This window comes from Macrotis lagotis, chromosome 1 (genome assembly GCF_037893015.1).
Source record: "Macrotis lagotis isolate mMagLag1 chromosome 1, bilby.v1.9.chrom.fasta, whole genome shotgun sequence".
NCBI classification, from domain to species: domain Eukaryota; kingdom Metazoa; phylum Chordata; class Mammalia; order Peramelemorphia; family Peramelidae; genus Macrotis; species Macrotis lagotis.
The window spans coordinates 329,164,802-329,183,478 of NC_133658.1; the positions used below are offsets into that span (position 1 = coordinate 329,164,802).

General features: G+C 35.0%; 2 protein-coding genes across 5 annotated transcripts in view; both read right to left on the bottom strand.

The window, feature by feature from the left end:
- The window catches only part of GPR21 (G protein-coupled receptor 21), a 37,040-nt gene extending 22,951 nt beyond the window's left edge, over positions 1-14,089 (bottom strand). Inside the window, exon 1 of the mRNA XM_074211616.1 lies at positions 18-14,089. The gene's annotated coding sequence lies outside the window, so the exon portion shown is untranslated. The remainder of the gene's footprint in view (positions 1-17) is intronic.
- The window catches only part of RABGAP1 (RAB GTPase activating protein 1), a 242,377-nt gene that overhangs the window by 76,544 nt on the left and 147,156 nt on the right, over positions 1-18,677 (bottom strand). The gene's annotated exons all lie outside the window — the stretch shown is intronic.

Here is an 18,677-nt window from a genome sequence, read left to right on the forward strand (position 1 = left end):
ATTTTTCAAAGCATTACCTGAAATTTCCATATGTTTCGATCCAGACAAAAGCCATTAATATAGCCCCAATCAGCAAGCCCTGCAAAGCTGAAATGTGCTTCTGTCTCATTTACTGCAGAACTGAGACACTGAGAAGGGGAGAACCAAGGCGGAGGGGAAACAAGAGGGGGTGGTGTTGGGAAAAGGAGGGGGAGGGGGAAGGAGGGGAAAACGCACGCGCATATACCCTGGCATCCTTTAGCTCATTTTAATGCACCAGCAGAGATGCTCCTTGTTTTCCAGACTGAATTGTAGGGAGAAAGTGAGAGAGCATATTGATAAGAGATTCTTCAGTCTACAGAGCAGTTTTTAAAGCTATGGTTTCAGCTTGTTTGAAAAATATTCCTGCAAAGGGCTCTAGAATTCTCCTCTTTCTCCAGATATACCAAAGTAAAGCAGTAATGAGGTTGTGAGAAGGTCTTTATCATGACATTGTCTTCAGAACTGAACCAAAAAAAGACTGCCAAACGTATCAAGGAGAGGAAATTCCTGTTCACTTACTGCATTTTCCCAGGGAAAAAAAAAACAATATTCTAAACATGAAAAGCATTTTAGCAGTTCATGGCAACATAAAGATCACAGATTCAGGCAGCAAAAGTTCTTAAGCTAAAAATTCAATGCAATGTTGCTCATTTGTGTTTCACTGAGTTTTAATTAATAAATGTTAAGAGAGATGGTGAAAATAATTTGTACATAGTAACACCATAAAAATCACCACATTTTTTGTAGTAACAAAAACCTTTACCCCTTCTGAAAGTTATGAAGGAGATCAGACTTATAAAGAAAGAACTGCAGGGTACACAGATTCAAATTTAGATATAATGAACAAAATGGCATTGTCATATACATCTTTGCTTTCCAGTTTCCTTCATCTTGCTAAGAAACTTACTCCAACAAATAGCAGCAGAGCAGGGAAATGAATGCACCCATCCATACTCATCCCATCCTGGCTGGAGAATTAGAGGAAGTTTCATTGGGAAACTTTGTTATTAATTCATTTGCCTTACTTTTGGCTTGAAACAAGATGAACAAAATGAAATTCATAATGGTAGAAATGGTAATCAGTTTCAGCTTACTTATCAGTGGGGGGGGGATATTCAGAAATGCCAATTTTGGGTATCCTATTACATTAGGGCCCATACACAATTATCAAAAAAGGAAGCAAATTTGTATGACATGTCATTTTTCATTTTTCTTTTGCTTCTCACATTTCTTTCTATTCATCTTGGGTGAGCACTTGTTTTTCAAATGTGAAAAGCTATGATTTACTTTATGGTAAACTCATATGAGAAATGATGTTTTTCCAATTAGGAAAGAAGTCCCCAAATTCACTCAAGTAGATCATATCCCAATAATTTGATGTCTATACCAGAGCTGAGAACTAAGAGGGAGCTATCAATTCCCAGGGTAAGAGTGGAAGTAGTTAGTCTAATTTCCTGTCTAATACATGAATTCTTTCTACTATATCCCTATTAAGTGGCTCCCATCATCTGACTAAATAAATATAATTAATACAGAATTCCTGAAATGTAATGTCAGACTATTTCCTCAAAGCCTACTTTGGTCAGTATCCTACTTATAAGATGATTTCTTAGGTGAATTTACAGTAATTTAACACAATTCACAAAGTATTTCAAATTTAAAAATCTATTAAGGCCAGAGTAGGACCTGTGATGAGTATGTAGTCTGCTATATAAGATGTGTGGAACAGGCTCTAGCTTATCATCAAAAAGACCTTGCTATATGGTTTAGTTTCAACACCTACTAGACTGTATAGGCATATCAACTTAAATCTTAATATCTCAATTTCCTTAACCATAAAAAATGCTACATGTTTTACAAGTGAGAAAAATATGGAACCAACTTACAGAACTATGGAAATGTGAGTCATCATTCTAGATAAATTCCCAATCACAGCTAACACTCACAAAGTGCCTTCAATGTGCCAGGTACTGAGCTAAATGCTTTTTCAATATCTCTCATTTGATCCTCCCCAATATTCCTGGGAGGAAGATTACAGCTAAGGAAAACAGATCCTACCTTTCAAGGAACTTAGAACATAGAGAGCTTAAACACAGACACAAATGGAAACATCATAAGCATCCAGAGAATTCTGAGGAGGAACTGATCAAATCTGATGGAAAAGGGAAAATCAGGAATAAGTAGCACTTGAGGTAGGTATTGACAGACAAATAGGATTATAATAGTGACAGGTTAGGTGTGTGTGTGTTGTAGGGAGGGAAGAATACATTCCAGGTGAAGGGAATAATGTGAACAAGAACACATAAGTATGTTCACGGAAACAGCTCAATGTGGTTAGAAAATCATAGAACTGAATGAAATGTACAGTTAGTTGTCCTTCATTTGAAAAGATATCATCTGCTCAAGATTTCTATGTGTGGTCAGTAAAGTTCCATACATCTGTTTCATGAAATGCGTCTAGAGATTTCATGAAGAATCACATACTTGGCAATGAAAGGAATCCCCGAAGTCATCTTGTTCAACTCTGTAATTTGAGGCCTATGGATAGTAAGTGACTTTCCCAAGGATCTGAATGCAGGTCCTTTGACTCCAAATTCAATAGATAGCCTTTCTACTGTACCATGATCTCACACAATATCTATTTCCAAGCAGAAGAGAGATAGAAGGCAATGGATGTGGATATACTGAATAATACAACAAAAAATGAATTGCGTAATAAGTAACTGTTGCTGATATAGATGCCATTATTAGAATCAGCTATCTATGTTCAATCAGACCAGTGACTAGTTAAAACAAAAGTAAAAATAAATGTCAGACTTGAAGAACAAAGATTAACAACTGCAGTTCACTTAGCCTGAGTTATTTAGATGAGTTCCCTAAAGACGGAAAATGAAAAATAAAATAAAAAAGGCAAATATATTGGCCTCAATTATTACTATTTACTGAGAAAGCTTAACTGACATAAAATAGCTGTCACAATGAGATGAGATGATTAAAAAAAAGCTCCCAGAACTATTCCTTTGGCAAAACTTTAGTTTCCTTGCTAAGAGACTTAGAAATCAAGTTTAAAACAAACCAATCTGTTTAGAATACAAATTCATCTGGAAGACACTATGGAAGAGAATTATCAAATTAAAAGTGGCATCACTTTAAAAAATAGGTAAAAATAATGCAAGTGAATATAAACAACTCAAAAATGTTCCAATTTAAGTTTTTTATTGTTTCCTTCAAAATTCTTGCTCCTAAGGGAAGCTAGGTGGCATAGTGGATAAAGCACTGGCCCTGTAGTCAGGTGTACCTGGGTTCAAATCCGACCTCAGACACTTAATAATTACCTAACTGTGTGGCCTTGGGCAAGCCACTTAATCCCGTTTGTCTAGCAAAAAAAAAACCCCAAAAAAACTCTTGCGCCTTCTGACTTTGTCAGCAGTAATACCATTCACTCAGTCTCAGATTCAAAATTTTGATAGCATAATTTTCTTTCCTTTTCCCACACCTCTTATGTCTAATCAGTTAGTCATACTGATTCTACCTTCACAATCCATCTCATATTTTCCTTTCTTCTCTATTGCTACATTCAGTATCTATGTATAGGCACTCATGACTTCCTTTCTGAAATACATTCCTGGTAGTTCTTTTTGACTTTACACTCTCTTTGCTCCAAATCCACCATATTACACAATGCTAGACAAATCATTTCTGTGTACTGTCTCCTACCATTTGAAGGAGAGCTCAAACTCACTTGCCCAGTATTCAAGAGGGTTTCCACAGTGTGGTTGATATCCTTTTATTGTCATGGACAATCTCACATTCAGATTCTAGGTTAGTTGGCTTGATTTTGAGCACTTTTATACTTAATTTTTAGCTTGTTCAGAGAAGCTCCTACCCTTTGATCAGCAACTGTAGCTAAAGGCAAAACTGCCCTTTGGATTCATAATTGAACTGGAGCCAAACAGCAATCTCAGCAAATTGATCTGTTAGTTACTGAACTTTTCCAGATGTTCACTGTTCTAAGACATTGCTTAGGAGTAGGTTATAGTGTATTTTTATTTCAAATCAACATTTACAAGGTACCTATTGTGTGCAAGAAAATGCAAAAGGTAAAAATAAAACAACTCTAGTCCTCAAGAAGCTAGCATTTTGAAATATAATTGTGAGGAAAAGTGAGAAAAAAAGCTGAACAATAACAAGTGAGGGACTTGTAAGGTTTCACAGAGGAGGTCAGATCTGAACAGAGCCTTCTAGGAAGAAAATAATGAAATTTAGTGAAGCAAAACAGTCTAATTTGACTGCAACACAGAAGTGATAAAAAGAAGTCAGAATGAAAGGAAGGGGGAAAAGTTCAGATAGTAAAAAGTCTTAAATTGTACTATTAATAATTTATTCTTCTAAACAGTGAAGAATCATTGAGAGTTTTTGAGCAGTAAGGTAATATGGCCAAATTTAAGTCTAAGGAAATATACTAGGCAGCCTTGTGAAGGAAAAACTGAAGAAAGGAAAGCCTAGAAGAAGTGTAGAAATGAGAGCTCAGCATAAGGAACCTGTGGGTAGGGAAAAGGAGAAGGATGCAAGAAGACCTGGCAATAATTCCCCAAATGACAAATGGTTAAAGGATATGCAGAGGCAATTTACAGATGAGGAAATCAAAGCAATCATTAGTCATATGAAAAATTGCTCTAAATCTTTACTGATTAGAGAAATGCCAATTAAAGCATCTCTGAGCTACCACCTCACACCTCTCAGATAGGCCAATATGACCAGAAAGAATAATGATGTGAGAAATCTGGGGGCACTAATACATTGTTGGTGGAGCTGTGTACTTATCCAACCTTTCTGGAGAGCAATTTGGAATTACATCCAAGGGGCAATAAAAATGTGCATACCCTTTGATCCAGCAATACCACTACTGGGTCTATACCCTGAAGACATCATGAAAAAGGGTAAAAACATTACCTGTCCAAAAATATTCATAGCAGCCCTGTTTGTGGGGGCAAAGATATGGAAATTGAGTGAATGTCCATCAATTGGGGAATGGCTGAATAAATTGTAGTATATGTACATTATGGAACATTATATAGTTCTATTAGAAACCAGGAGGGATGGAAATTCAGAAAAGCCTGATGCTGAGCGAGATAAGAAGAACCAGAAGAACATTGTACATGATAACAGCAACATGGGGTTGATGATTAATCTTGATGGTCTTGCTCATTTCATAAGTGTAACAATCAGGCACAATTCTGGGGTATCTGCGATGGAGAATACCCATCTGTATCCAGAAAAAGAATTGTGGAGTTTGAACAAAGACCAAAGACTATTATCTCTAATTTTAAAAAAAACCCCACAAAACATTATCTCATTATTTAATTTTGCTATCTCTTGTGCTTTTTTTTTTTTAGGTTTTTGCAAGGCAAATGGGGTTAAGTGGCTTGCCCAAGGCCACACAGCTATGTAATTATTAAAGTGTCTGAGGCCAGATTTGAACTCAAGTACTCCTGACTCCAGAGCTGGTGCTCTATCCACCTAGCCTCACCTTCATTTTTTTTTAAAAGAAGATCTGGCAATACTTGGTAATTAACTGGGACACAAGAAAGAGAAGAGTTGAAGATGACTCCAGGGTTATAAACCTAGATGACTGGGAGCACAGTGGTACCCTTAAGAGAAATAAGGGAGCTAGGAGGAAGGAAAAGTTTGCAGGGAGGAGGGCAAGGAAGATGATGAATTTTGTTTTCAATTTTTTTGGTTTGGTATGTCTAGGGGACAAGAAAAAATATACATGAGTATATACATACATATATACATACTAGGTATATAACTAAAAAAAACTAGGCAAAGAACAAATTAAAAATCTCCAATTAAGTACCAAACTGGAAATCCGTAAAACCAAAGATTTTGAAAATAAGAAAACCATTGAGCTAATAATAAATGAAGGAGCTGGTTTCATGAAAAACAAAAACAAAAACATTTAGACAAATCATTGGTTAATTTGATTAAAAAAAAACAAATTTCCATTATCAAAAATGAAGAGATGAATTCACCACAGTGAGGAGGAAATTAAAGCACAGTTATGGCATATTTTGCCCTTTTTTATGCCAATATATCTGATACTCTAAGCAAAATGGATGAATATTTACTAAAAGATAAAATGCCTAGATTAACACAAAAGGAAATGGAATACTTATATACCTATCTTATAAAAATGAACCGAACAAGCCATCAATGAACTCCCTAAGAAAAAATCCCCAGGACCAGATGGGTTCACAAATTAATTCTAGCAAATAGTTAAAGATTAAATTAAGATACTAATTCTACTACTATATAAACTATTTGGAAAAACAGGTCAAAAATATAGTCCCATTAAAATTTCTTTCATGATACAAATTGATGGAGTTGATACCTAAACCAAGAAGAGTCAAAACAGGGAAAGAAAACAAGGGGTCAATTTCCCTAATAAATCCTGATATAAAAATTTTAAAAGAGATTATAACAATGATTATAAAGATCTATAACCAAATGATATTTATACCCAGAATGTAGGGCTTGTTAAATATTGTGAAAATTATCAGCATAAGTGATTATATCAATATTAAAACCAACAGAAAACATGATTATCTCAATAGAGGCAGAAAAAGCTTCTGACAAAATACAGTATCCATTTTTATTAAAAACATTAGAGTGCATAGGAATGAATGGAGCTCTTCTTAAATGATATATAATATCTATCTAAAATCATCAGCAAGCATTACTTGTAATAGGGATAAGCTAAAAGCCTTCCCAATAAGACTGGGGTAAAAGCAAGAATGTCATTATCACCTCTATTAATCAATATTGTATTAGAAATGTTAGTTATACAAATAAAAAAATAAATTGAAGAAATTAGAATAGGCACTCTTTGCAGATGATATTATAGTATACTTAGAGCACAGTTGTCCAAAATGTGGCCTATGGGTTGCACACAGCCCACAAGGTGATTTTATGTGGTTCATCTGTGGATGTACTAAATACTTTAGTAAAGGAAGCCAAGCTACCATAGAGTTCTCATTAAAATGGCAAATCAAAATACATTGTCTATTGTTTTAATAAAAACATATAAAAGTAAGTTTGGATAGCCCTGACTTAAAGGATCAACTAAAAAACTAATTGAAATAATTCAGAACTTTAGCAAAGTTGCATGATATAAAATAAACACGTAAATCATCATCATTTCTACACATTGCCAACAAAGTCCAGCAGCAATAGAAAGAAAATTTTCATCTAAAATAACTTCAGACTAGAAAATAGCAAGTTTAAAATACTTGCTAAGTATTACCTGCTAAGACAAACCTAGGAACTATATGAATACAATTACAAAACACTTTCCACAGAAATAAAGTCAGATCTAAAAACTGGGAAAATATCAACTGTAATAAAAAAATAAGAAAATCTTAACTCAATTATTCATTCAAGAGCCATACACATTAAACTACCAAAAACTATTTTATATATCTAGAAAAAATAATAACAAAATTCTTCTAGAAGGTTAAGAACATTAAGGGACTAATGAAAAAATGCAAAGGAAGGTGGCCTAGCTTATCAGACGTCAGACTAACTTATAAAATGGCAATCATCAAAACTATGCTACTAGCTAAGAAATAGAATGGTGGATCAGATGAGGTGCACAGGTCACAGAAGTAAATGACCATATTAATCTAGTGTTTGATAAACCCCAGAACTTCTGGCATATTTGACAAAAACTGTTAGGGAAACTGGAAAACAATATGGCAAGAAAAGGTCAAAATGGGTTCATGATTTAAACATAAAGGGTAGTACCATTTACTAATTAGGAAAGCAAGGAATAATTTAACTATCAGATCTATGGAGAAGGGAAGAATTTTGACCAAGGAAGAGATAGAGAGCATTGGTAAAATAAAATAGATAATTTTGATTATATTACATTAAATAGTTTTTGCACAAACAAGACCAATGCAACAAAGAATAGAAAGAAAACAAAGTTGAGAAACCATTTTTATAGCAAGGGTCTCTGATAAAATTTCTCAACTTTATTTCTCAAATATCATTTCTCAATTGATAAATGGTCAAAGAATATAATGAGGAAGTTTTCAGGCGAACAATTCAAAGCTATTTCTAGTTATATAAAAAGTGTTCTAAATCACTATTAATAAGAGAAATGCAAGTTAAAACAACTATAAGATATAAACCACCTCACATAAATCAGATATGTCAAGAAATTAAAATGATAAACGTTAAGAGAATTTGTGGGAAAATTGGGACACTAATGCACTGTTTGTGGAGATGTGAACTGATCCAACCACTGTGTTTGGATCAATCCAGCAATACCTCTACTAGGTCTGTATTTCAAAGAGATCATAAAGAAGTGAAAAGGACCTACATGTACAAAAATATTTATACCAACTCCTCTTGGGATAGTTAACAAGTGGAAATTGAGAGAATGTTCATCAACTGGGGAATGGTTAAACAAATTGTGGTATATGACTATGATGGAATATTATTGTTCTCTAAGAAATGATGAGCAGATGGGTTTTGGAAAAACCTGGAAAGACTTAAATAAACTGATGCTGACTGAAGTGAGCAGAACCAAGAGAACATTGTAAACAGTAACAGTACTATTGTGTAAAGATCAACTATGAATAACTTAGATCTTCACAGTAATATAGTGACCTAATTCCAAAAGACTCATAGTGAAAAATGCTATCCACATTAAGAAAAAGAAACTGATGGACTCTGAATGTAGATTGAGACATTTTATTATCATTTTCTTTATTTTTGTGTTTTTTTTTTCCTTTTGGTCTGTTTCTTCTTTTACAACATGACTAATATGCAAATATGTATATAACATATCAAATTGCTTAGCATTATATAAAGAGAGGAGAGAAAAATTGGAAAAACTGAATGCTAAAAATTGTCTTTACATGTAATTAGAAAAAATAAAATACTCTTAAAAAACAAAAATTCCACTGGTTATCTTCCTTTACTTCTTGGCTGAAGTCACCAAGAAATCTTTTTATTCTAGGTTATCTCTGCTCCTGTGCTTTTTCACTTTCTTCAATACACTTGGTATAATGGTTTTCACATATCAATTAAGTGAAGCTGGTCCCTCCAGAGTCACTGATGACTTTCACCAATGATTTCTTTTGGCAAATCTAATGATCTTTTTTTTTAAAAGATTTTCCAAGGCAATGGCTTGTGGCTTGCCCAAGGCCACAAATTAATGATCTTTTCTTAATCCTCACCTTTTTTTATTTCTCTGTGCCTTTGATACTACTGATCACCCTATCCTCTTGTATATTCTTTATTTCCTTTAGATTTTTGTGTGTGACTATTCTTTCCTCATATTTCATATTTCCTGGTTTTTCTTATAGCTGTTTGACAGCTCTTCCTTAGTTTCCTTTGCTAAATCTTCAACCAGGTCACATTCATTAATCACAACAGTGCCAACACTTTGATCTGGGTCTTCATAATCTCTCTTCTGGGTTCTAGTCCTACATTACCAACTGCATTTGGGGAATTTTCTAGGATATGTTGCATATGCATCTCAAAAATCAACAAAGTCTCAAAACAACTTATCTTCCAAACCCTCCTACTTCCCAACTTTTTTACTGCTATTGAGTATACATGCTATTCTTGTCACTCAGGCTCACAACCTTGATGTCATCCTTATCTCCTTACTTTTCCTCATCCTACATATCCAATTTATTATAAAATGTTGTCATTTTTACTTGCACAACACATCTTGTATGTCCTTATTTCTCCACTCACCAACCATCACCCTTGAATAGGACGTTATCACATTTCACCTGGACTATAATTACTATGTAATTGGTTTGCCTAGCTCAAGTCCCTCTCTCCTCTGAACCCATCCTCTAATCAGTTCACAAAATGATTTTCTTCAAGTGTAGGTCTGATAACATTATTATCCTACTCATACTCTAGTGACTCCCTATTACCTCCAGGATCAAATATAATTTATCCTGACTGGCTTACTAAGCCCTTCCTATCTTTCCAGACCTCTTACACTAATCCGCTTCACACATTTTACAATCCAGTTAACACTGACCAATTTGTTCCATGCACATGAAATTCTATTTCCCAACTTTGTGCATCATTCACACCTGGAATACATTCTCTTATCAGTCCAGACTCCTAGGTTTGTCCCAGTCATTCCCTCTTTACTATCCTCACCTCTGCTGCAAGTTCCCTCCACAGACAACACCTTTCATATACATTTTAGACCTTAAACGTCTCCATCACAAGGTAGAGCTGGTGAAACTATCCATCTCACTGTTACCAAACTGCAGGCTCTGTCATTGGCTGTTGCCCATCATGGAATAGAGAGCCCTCTCTTCTCATATCCAACTCCTGGATTCCCTGATTTCATTCAAACAACCTTTTACAGGAAGCTTTGTCAGATTCATCTTAATTCTAGTGTCTTCCCCCTCTGTTCCAATATACTCTGAACAGAATTCACATACAGCCTATCTTTCCTTAAAACAGAAAGATGTATTTAGGGGATAATATTAAGAAGTCTCAGAAATATGGAAATAGTCTTTTAAAAAACACTTTCAAGCTTTTGTCATTTTAGAATTAAGATTCTCAGATGTGGAATAGCCTAACCTGAATTATAAGCATCTCTTCCCTATATGTGTATGTATATGTATGTATGTATGTATGTATGTGTATATGTGTGTCTATACACATACATATATATCTCCCCCATGATAAATTCTTTTCTATGATATCATGAAAGTTCAAAAATATCCTTTGGTTCCACCTCTGATTCAAAAGTGGTTGTTTCTTATTCAAATCTATTTTTTCATTAGAACATCCCATTTCAAGCATAAAATAATCTTAAAGGTCATCCAATTAATTTTTAAAAATATTTAATTTATTTATTTTTCCAACTACATACATTAGTAGTTTTCAACAATCATTTTTTTAAGGTTTTGAGTTTTACATTTTTCTTTCTCTGTTCATTCCTTCCCCCCTGCTCCTGACAGAAAGCAACCTAATAAAGGCTATACATGTATAACCATATTAAACACAGATACATTTTAATCATGTTGTGAAAGAAGAATCAAATCATAATGGAAAAAAATACTAGAGAGAAAAAACCATAATACATAAGATAACTTTTAAAAAATTGAAGATAGTAAGCTTTGGTCTGCATTTAAACTTCACAATTCCTTCATTGAATATGGATGTTATTTTTCATCACAAATTTTTAGAATTGTTTTTGATTATCGTATTGCTACAATGAACAAGTACGTCATAGCTGATCATCACCCAGTGTTGCTGTTAGTGTATATAATGCTCTTCTGCCTCTGCTCATTTCACTCACCATCAATTCATGCAAGTCTTTCCAAGTTACTCTGAAGACCCATCCATCATGATATAGAACAATAGTGTTCCATCACATTCATATACCACAATTTGTTTAGCCATTCCCCAATTGATGGGCATCCCCTCAATTTCCAATTCTTTGCCACTACAAAAAGAACTGCTATAACTATTTTTGCAAATGTGAATTTTTTCAGGAAGAGCATCTAATTTCAAGCTGGAAAGGATCTTGGATATTATCTAATTCAATCTCATCATTTTAGAGTGAAGAAAACCAAAGTTTGAGAAATTGAATGACTTAATCAAGGTAATACACATTATGAACTAAGGTGCTATGATGATTTCTATACTACAGCACCTATAATACTGCAATTCAGGATAAACTACATTTAATAAAAACATAATGTAAAAGAAAAAGGAAGGAAGGAGAAAATATGGGGAGAGAAAAAGATTCAAAAGCATATCACCTTTCCTGTGTAGAATACTAGAGCCCAAATAGTAAAGATTAAAAAGTAGAGGCAAATCTAGTTTTTTCTTCCTTTAAGTAAATAAAATTGCTTTCTGCATGTAGTAACCACTCATGAGAGTGAATGACTGAACTGGAGGTCAAAAGAAAAATCCTCTGACTCTATCCCATACTGATACCAGACTTGTATGTATGTATGTATATACATACACACACATACATAAATACGTGTGAGTATGTGTACACATATATGTTCGTGTATATATTGATATGTATGATCCTAAATTTCCAGAGATCACTAATTACAGAACTGTGGGGTCTTGACCTAGGAGGGAAAAAAATCCTAATAATTTGAAACTCCCCACCAGTTAAAGGTAAAATCAAGTGGAAAGGCATTTATTAAGTGCCTACTATATGTCAGTTAGTATGCTAAGCACTAGGGATACATAGAAAGGCAGAAGTGATCCCTGTTTTCAAGAAGCTCACAATCAAAATGGGGCAGACATAATAAACAATTATGTATAAACAAGACATTTTCAGGATACACTAGAAATAATCACAAAAGAGAGGCACTAGCAGAGGGGAGTCAGGAAAGATTTCTTTAACTGGTGAGATTTTAACTGAACTATTAGGAAGTCAGGAGAGGAGTAACAAGATTGACAAGGTAGGAAGAAGCCAGTATCTGAAAAACTTTAAGAGCTAAAAAGAGGATTTTATCCTGCAGGTGATAGGAAACCAGTGTGGTTTACTGCACTTAGGAAGATCAATTTGACAGCTGAGTGCAGTATAGACTGGAGTGGGGAGTCTTGAGGTAGAACAACCAACCAAAATATTTTAAGAACAGTCCAAGGATGAGGTCCTTCATAAGGGAGGTGGCAGTGTCAGAAGAGAGAAGGGGACATATATTACAAAAGTAAAATAAAAAAATTTGGCATTTGATTAGATAAGTGGGAGCTGCCTGGCTAGGAGAGAGTGAAGTGAAAAAAAGAAATCTAGATTGTGGGTCTGGGTGATTGAGGGGATGGAGGTGCCCTCAGTAGCGATGGACAAGTTAACCAGAGGGAGGGCTTAGGGGAAAACCTAATGAGTTCAGTTTTGGACTCACCAAGTTTTGGCTATCTATAGGATAATCAGTTTGAGATGTTCAAAAAACTAGACAGCTAAAGATCTGAGTCTGGAGGTTAGGGGAAGAAGTTAAGAGTTGGATAAACAAATCTGAGAATCAGTGAGATGAGCTGATGATATCAAGAGAAATAGTTTGAACAATTAATGGGTGTGACCTGGATAACAATGCAGCAAAGGAAACTGGGAGGGAATAGTCAGATAAGTAGAAGATTCACAGGAGAGCAGTGGAAAGAAAACTAAGAGTATTAACAAGAAAATGATAAGTGGTCAAAAAGGATAAAATTGGGAAGGATTCTGGGAAGATGATGGAGGTTAGAAAATTTTCAGTTCTCCAAATTTCTTCCACAAAAAAAGGCAGAACATTGTTTCAGAGTAAACATATAACTGGAAATAAATAGGAATTGGTGTAAAGCAGTGATCCTCCTAAGATAACTTGAGAGGACCTTAGGAAAAACTCAAATCTCCTCAGAAGTTTGGCCTGAGTGAAATACAAACATTCAATCAACAAAAAATAAGCCTTGGGGGCAGCTGAGTTGGGAGGCAGACCCAGTTTCAGGAACCTCATGAACAGTCTGATGACTGAGTAGGAGAAGTGAAGGAAACTTCCATTGTGGAGGGATGCCAAGCACAGCCTGTCAGAGACTGAAGAAAAATTTGAAAAAAAATAAGAGAAATCCAAGAAACCAAGAAAATTATGAAAACAAAGTCAACCAACTAGAAATGGAGAATCAAAAACTTAAGGAAGAAAATAATTTTTTTTTCTGATACCATCAGCTCTGTATCGAGGGGATCACTGTATCCTTAGTCCATCATAGTAGTTACTTCTGTATTTTCCCATAGTTACTGTTGCTGACTGTAATTCACTCCATCCATTCCTCCCCACTACAATCTATTTTCTCTTTTCTTTCACTCTGTCCCTCTTAAAAAATGTGCTGTGGGGCAGCCAAGTGGCACAGCGGACAGATCAGAGGCTGGGGCCAAGAGGTCCCAAGCCTAACTCCCACCCCAGAGACCCAGCAACCAACCAGCCCTGTGGTCCTGGACAGAACACCCAATCCTAGCACCTTGCAAAAAGTAAAAAAAGAAAATGTGTTATATCTGACTATCCTCTCCCATGATCTACCCTCTCCTCTATCATCCACATCCCCCCCCCCCCCCCCCTGTCCCCTTCTCTCCTTTTTCTTCTAGAGTGTGCATACTGTTTGGTCTCTGAGCCATTTTCAATGAGAATGAAGGTTCCTTCATTCCCCCTTGCCTTGCCCCCCTCCATACTATTGCAAAAGCTACATGAAATATCTTTTATATGAAATACCTTAGCTTATTCTCCCTCTCCTTTCTCTTTCTCCCAATACATTTCCCTTTCATCCATTGACACCATTTTACAATATATCTTCAAATTCAGCTCTCTCCTGTGCATCATCTATAAAAGTTCCTTCTACCTGCTCTATTAAATGAGAAGTTTCATATGAGTATTATCAGTATCATCTTTCCATGCAGGAATACATGCAGATCATCATCATTAAGTCCCTCATAATTTACCCTTCTCATCTACTCTTATTTGCTGCTAAGTCCTGTGTGATCCTGACTGCAGCTCCATATTTGAATTGTGTCCTTTGGGCTGCTTGTAACATTTTCTCTTTGACTTGGGACTTCTGGAACTTGGCTATAATATTCCTGGGGGCTTGTATTTTTAGTATTTCTTTCCAGGGGAGATTGGTAGATTCTCTCAATTTCTATTTTATCCTCTGCTTCTAGGATATCAGGGCAATTTTCCTGTAGAAATTCTTTTAAAATGAGGTCAAGGCTCTTTTCCCGAGCATGACTTTCAGTTAGCCCAATAATTTTTAAATTATCTTTCCTGGATCTGTTTTCCAGAATAGTTGTTTTTTTTCAATGAGATAGTTCACATTTTCTTCTAATTTTTCATTCTTTTGGTGTTGAAGTATTGTGTTTTGATTTCTCACAAAGTCATCAGCTTCCTTTAGCTCCATTCTACATCTGAAGGATTTGTGTTTCTCAGAGAGCTTTCTTATCTCCTTTTCCATCTGCCCAATTCTGCTTTTGAAAGCCTTCTTCTCCTCAATAACTTTTTGAACCGTTTTATCCATTTTACCTAAGTTGGTTTTTAACACGTTATTTTCTTCAGCATTTTTTTTGGGGGGGGGATCTCCTTGACTAAGCTGCTGACTTTGTTTTCATGTTTTTCCTGCATCTCTCTTATTTCTTTTCCCAATTTTTCTTCTATCTTCCTTACTTGAGTTTAAAAATCTTTTTTTGAGCTCTGTCATAGCCAGAGCCCAACTTCTATATTTCTTGAAGTCTTTAGATACAGAAGCTTGGACTTTCTCATCTTCTGATTGTGTGGTTTGGACTTCCATGGGACCAAAGTAATTGTCTATGGTCAGGTTCCTTTTTTTGTTTCTGTTTTCTCATTTCCCCAGTCTGTGCCTAGTTTTGGGGTGCTTCATGAGATTTTGAGTATTATTGGGATACCCCACCCCCAACAAGGACTTCAGTGTGTGAGACTCTGACTGCTCTCCTGGTCTGTAAATGACCACAAGCTCACCCCTCTGCCATGGGACTGTGAGGGCAGTCCCTAGACTAGGACCAGGGTCTGAGTGTGGTCAAAGCCCCAGAGTCCTGTTCTAGGGACAGAGGACAGACTTCAGCAGGCTTGCTCTACTCCCTTACCTTCAGTGGGCTGAGCACTCAGGGTGCAGTTGCCTAGAAGCTCCTGATGGATGGCTCCACAGGCCTGCTTCCATTTCCTGGAATCTGGGCTATGCTTTGCCATGGCTGTGCTGAGAGTCTGGGCTTTGTGCTACCTCTGGCAGAGGTCTCCAAGCTGATTTTCCAAGTTGTGCTTGATGCTCCCTGGGGTGCAGGTCAAGAAACTGCTTCTGCTGCTGGGAGCAAACACTCCCAGGTGCTAGGAAGCTGAAGTTCCTTAGCTCCAGTGAAGTGTGGTCCCTCCAACCCCATGGAACAGTTTTCCTACTATTTTCCAGGTTACATTGGGCGGGAGAATTGCCTCATTGGATCTTTCTGTGGGTTCTGTCTCTTGAAAATTTAGAGTCATAATCTTAAAGTTTTTGAAGTATTTTGGAGAGAGCACCTAAGAGAGGCTGTACTCTTACCACCATCTTGGTTCCACCCCCCCAAAAATAATTCTTTTAAAACTAGAATTGACTTATATAATTATAAGAAACCAAGGAAGAATAAAAAGAAAAACAAAAGAATGAAAACAGAAGAGAATGTGAAACATTTTATCAGATAAACAACTGATCTGGAGATTAGACTGAAGAGATACAATATAAGAACTTAGTTATCAAAAGAAAAAAAGAATCTTATAGTATTAAAAGAAATTATCAAAGAAAATTGCCCTGAAGTTCTAGAACAAGAAGGTAAAGCAGAAATGACAAAAAAAAAAAAAAAAAGAATCAACTATTGATCACCTGAAAAAGATCCCAGGATGAAAACTTAGAGGAATATCATAGCCAAGTTTCAGAGCTCCCAGATTAAGGAGAAAATAACTGAAGCAACAAGAAAAAAAAAAAATTTATTATCATGGAGCTACAAAAAGGATTACATAAGACCTAACAGCTACTACATTGAAGGACCATAGGTCTTGGAAAACTATATTTCATAGAGCAAAAGAGCTGGAGTTATGACCAAGGGTTAAGTTACCCAGCAAAGTTAAGTATAATCCAGAAAAGAAAGAAATGAACATTTAATGAACTGAAAAGACTTTTAGGCATTTGTGACAAAAAAAGAGCAAAATCTATTTATTTGTTTGTTTGTTTGTTTTTAAGGTTTTTGCAAGGCAAATGGGGTTAAGTGGCTTGCCCAAGGCCACACAGCTAGGTAATTATAATTTTCTGAGACCTGATTTGAACCCAGGTACTCCTGACTCCAAGGCCGGTGCTTTATCCACTACGCCACCTAGATGCCCCTAAGTGCAAAATTTAATGGAAAATTTGACATATAAGATCTAGAATAAATATGGATAAATATTAAAGACCGATATAAAAGGAATCAATAAGGTCAAATTATTTACTTCTTATATGTGAAAATATTATCAGTACTCTTATGGCTATCATTATTGTTTGGGTAGTTTAAAAGAAATGCTTGGGTTGAGCTATGTATGATGGGATGATTCTAAAAATAATAAAACTGTAGGGAAAGATAAAAAGGAGTAATTATCTCATACAATGAGATATGAAAAAGAGAACTGAAATAAAAGAAGTAAGTGGAGAGGAGGCTGCATAGTGCTAATATCTTACTCTTGATGGAAATGGGTTAAAGAGAGAACCACATTTATGTCAAAAAGGGTATAAAAATTTCCTAAATGTAGAAACAAAGAAATCAAGGGAATAATGGTAAGGAGAAAAGACAAGGGAGGGACTCTTAGAGGAGTGGATGAGCAAGATTGCAGGTAGAAGTAAATTATACTGAGGAGGGATAGAGTGAAGTGGAGAAGTGAGAAAAATAGAAAGGAAGGAATTATACAAGTAATTAAAGCTTCAAATGTGAATGAGATGAATTTTCCCACAAAACAGAAATAGATTAAAAATCTGAATTAAACATTTAAGAAATAGACCTCAAACTATATTGTGAGACAAGAGCATTGTTGAAATGTAAAATGGATAATTTAGATTATTTTAAATTAAATATTTTTGTATAAATAAAATCAATGTATCTAAAAATAGAAAAATATAAAAATTAGAGAAAAATTTTCATAGATAATATTGCAGATAGGATGTGATTATATTGGAATACTGCAGTGATGTAGGAAATGATGAGTTGGCTGATTTAGAAAAACATGGAAGACTTGGACCTATGAAAGGAAGATGGTATACACCTCCAGAGAAATAAATGACAAGTGGACATATGGACAATATGGTCTTACTTCTATGTGTATGAGTGTAAATATATGCTTATAGATAATCTATGTATATGTGTGTATATATATATATAATATATATAATATATATATATATGTATATCTGTGTTTCATTGTAGCCTTTTTTAGGGTGGTAGGGTAAAAAGTATACACTAAAGAACAAAAGAAAGTGTAGAAGTAAGCAAAGACAAGTTGGGTACTTGGAAAACAATGTGTAATATTTATAGTTTTCTGGAACTGGAAATTTGTTGTTTTATCTTGAATTCTCTCATGTTTTGTGGGATACATAAAAATGTACTATTTTTCCTTTTTATGTTTTGTATTTAAGTTTAAAATGAATATAAAATTTCCAAAAAAAAAAAAAAAAGGAATGAAGCTGTTTAAAACTGGAAATGATCTACCTTAAAAAATTTCTTTTGCTTAGAGGTCTCAAGAGGTCTCCTAGCTCTAAAATCCTATTATTCTAATAAGTTATTATTCTAATAGAGAAGAAATATAAGAACTGATGAATATTTTCATGATCAGTGAAAAATCCTTAGTTAATGCACCTGGCTTTGGCTACAATGCTGGAGACTGATGGCAATGTTTATGAGTTCACAAATAAAAATGTTGGTTCAAAATGCTTGAGATAAGTCTGGTAGAAACCAAAAACCAAAGTTTTAATTTAGTATACCTTAGTAGTATTTTCCCTTTCCTTCAAGCAGTTTTGATAAATACAAAAATGGCAAGATCTATTTATTATGAAGGGTGAAGAGGAAAAAATTTTTTGGTTAACCGAAAATCCTAGTTCTGTGGTCACAAGATTTTGAG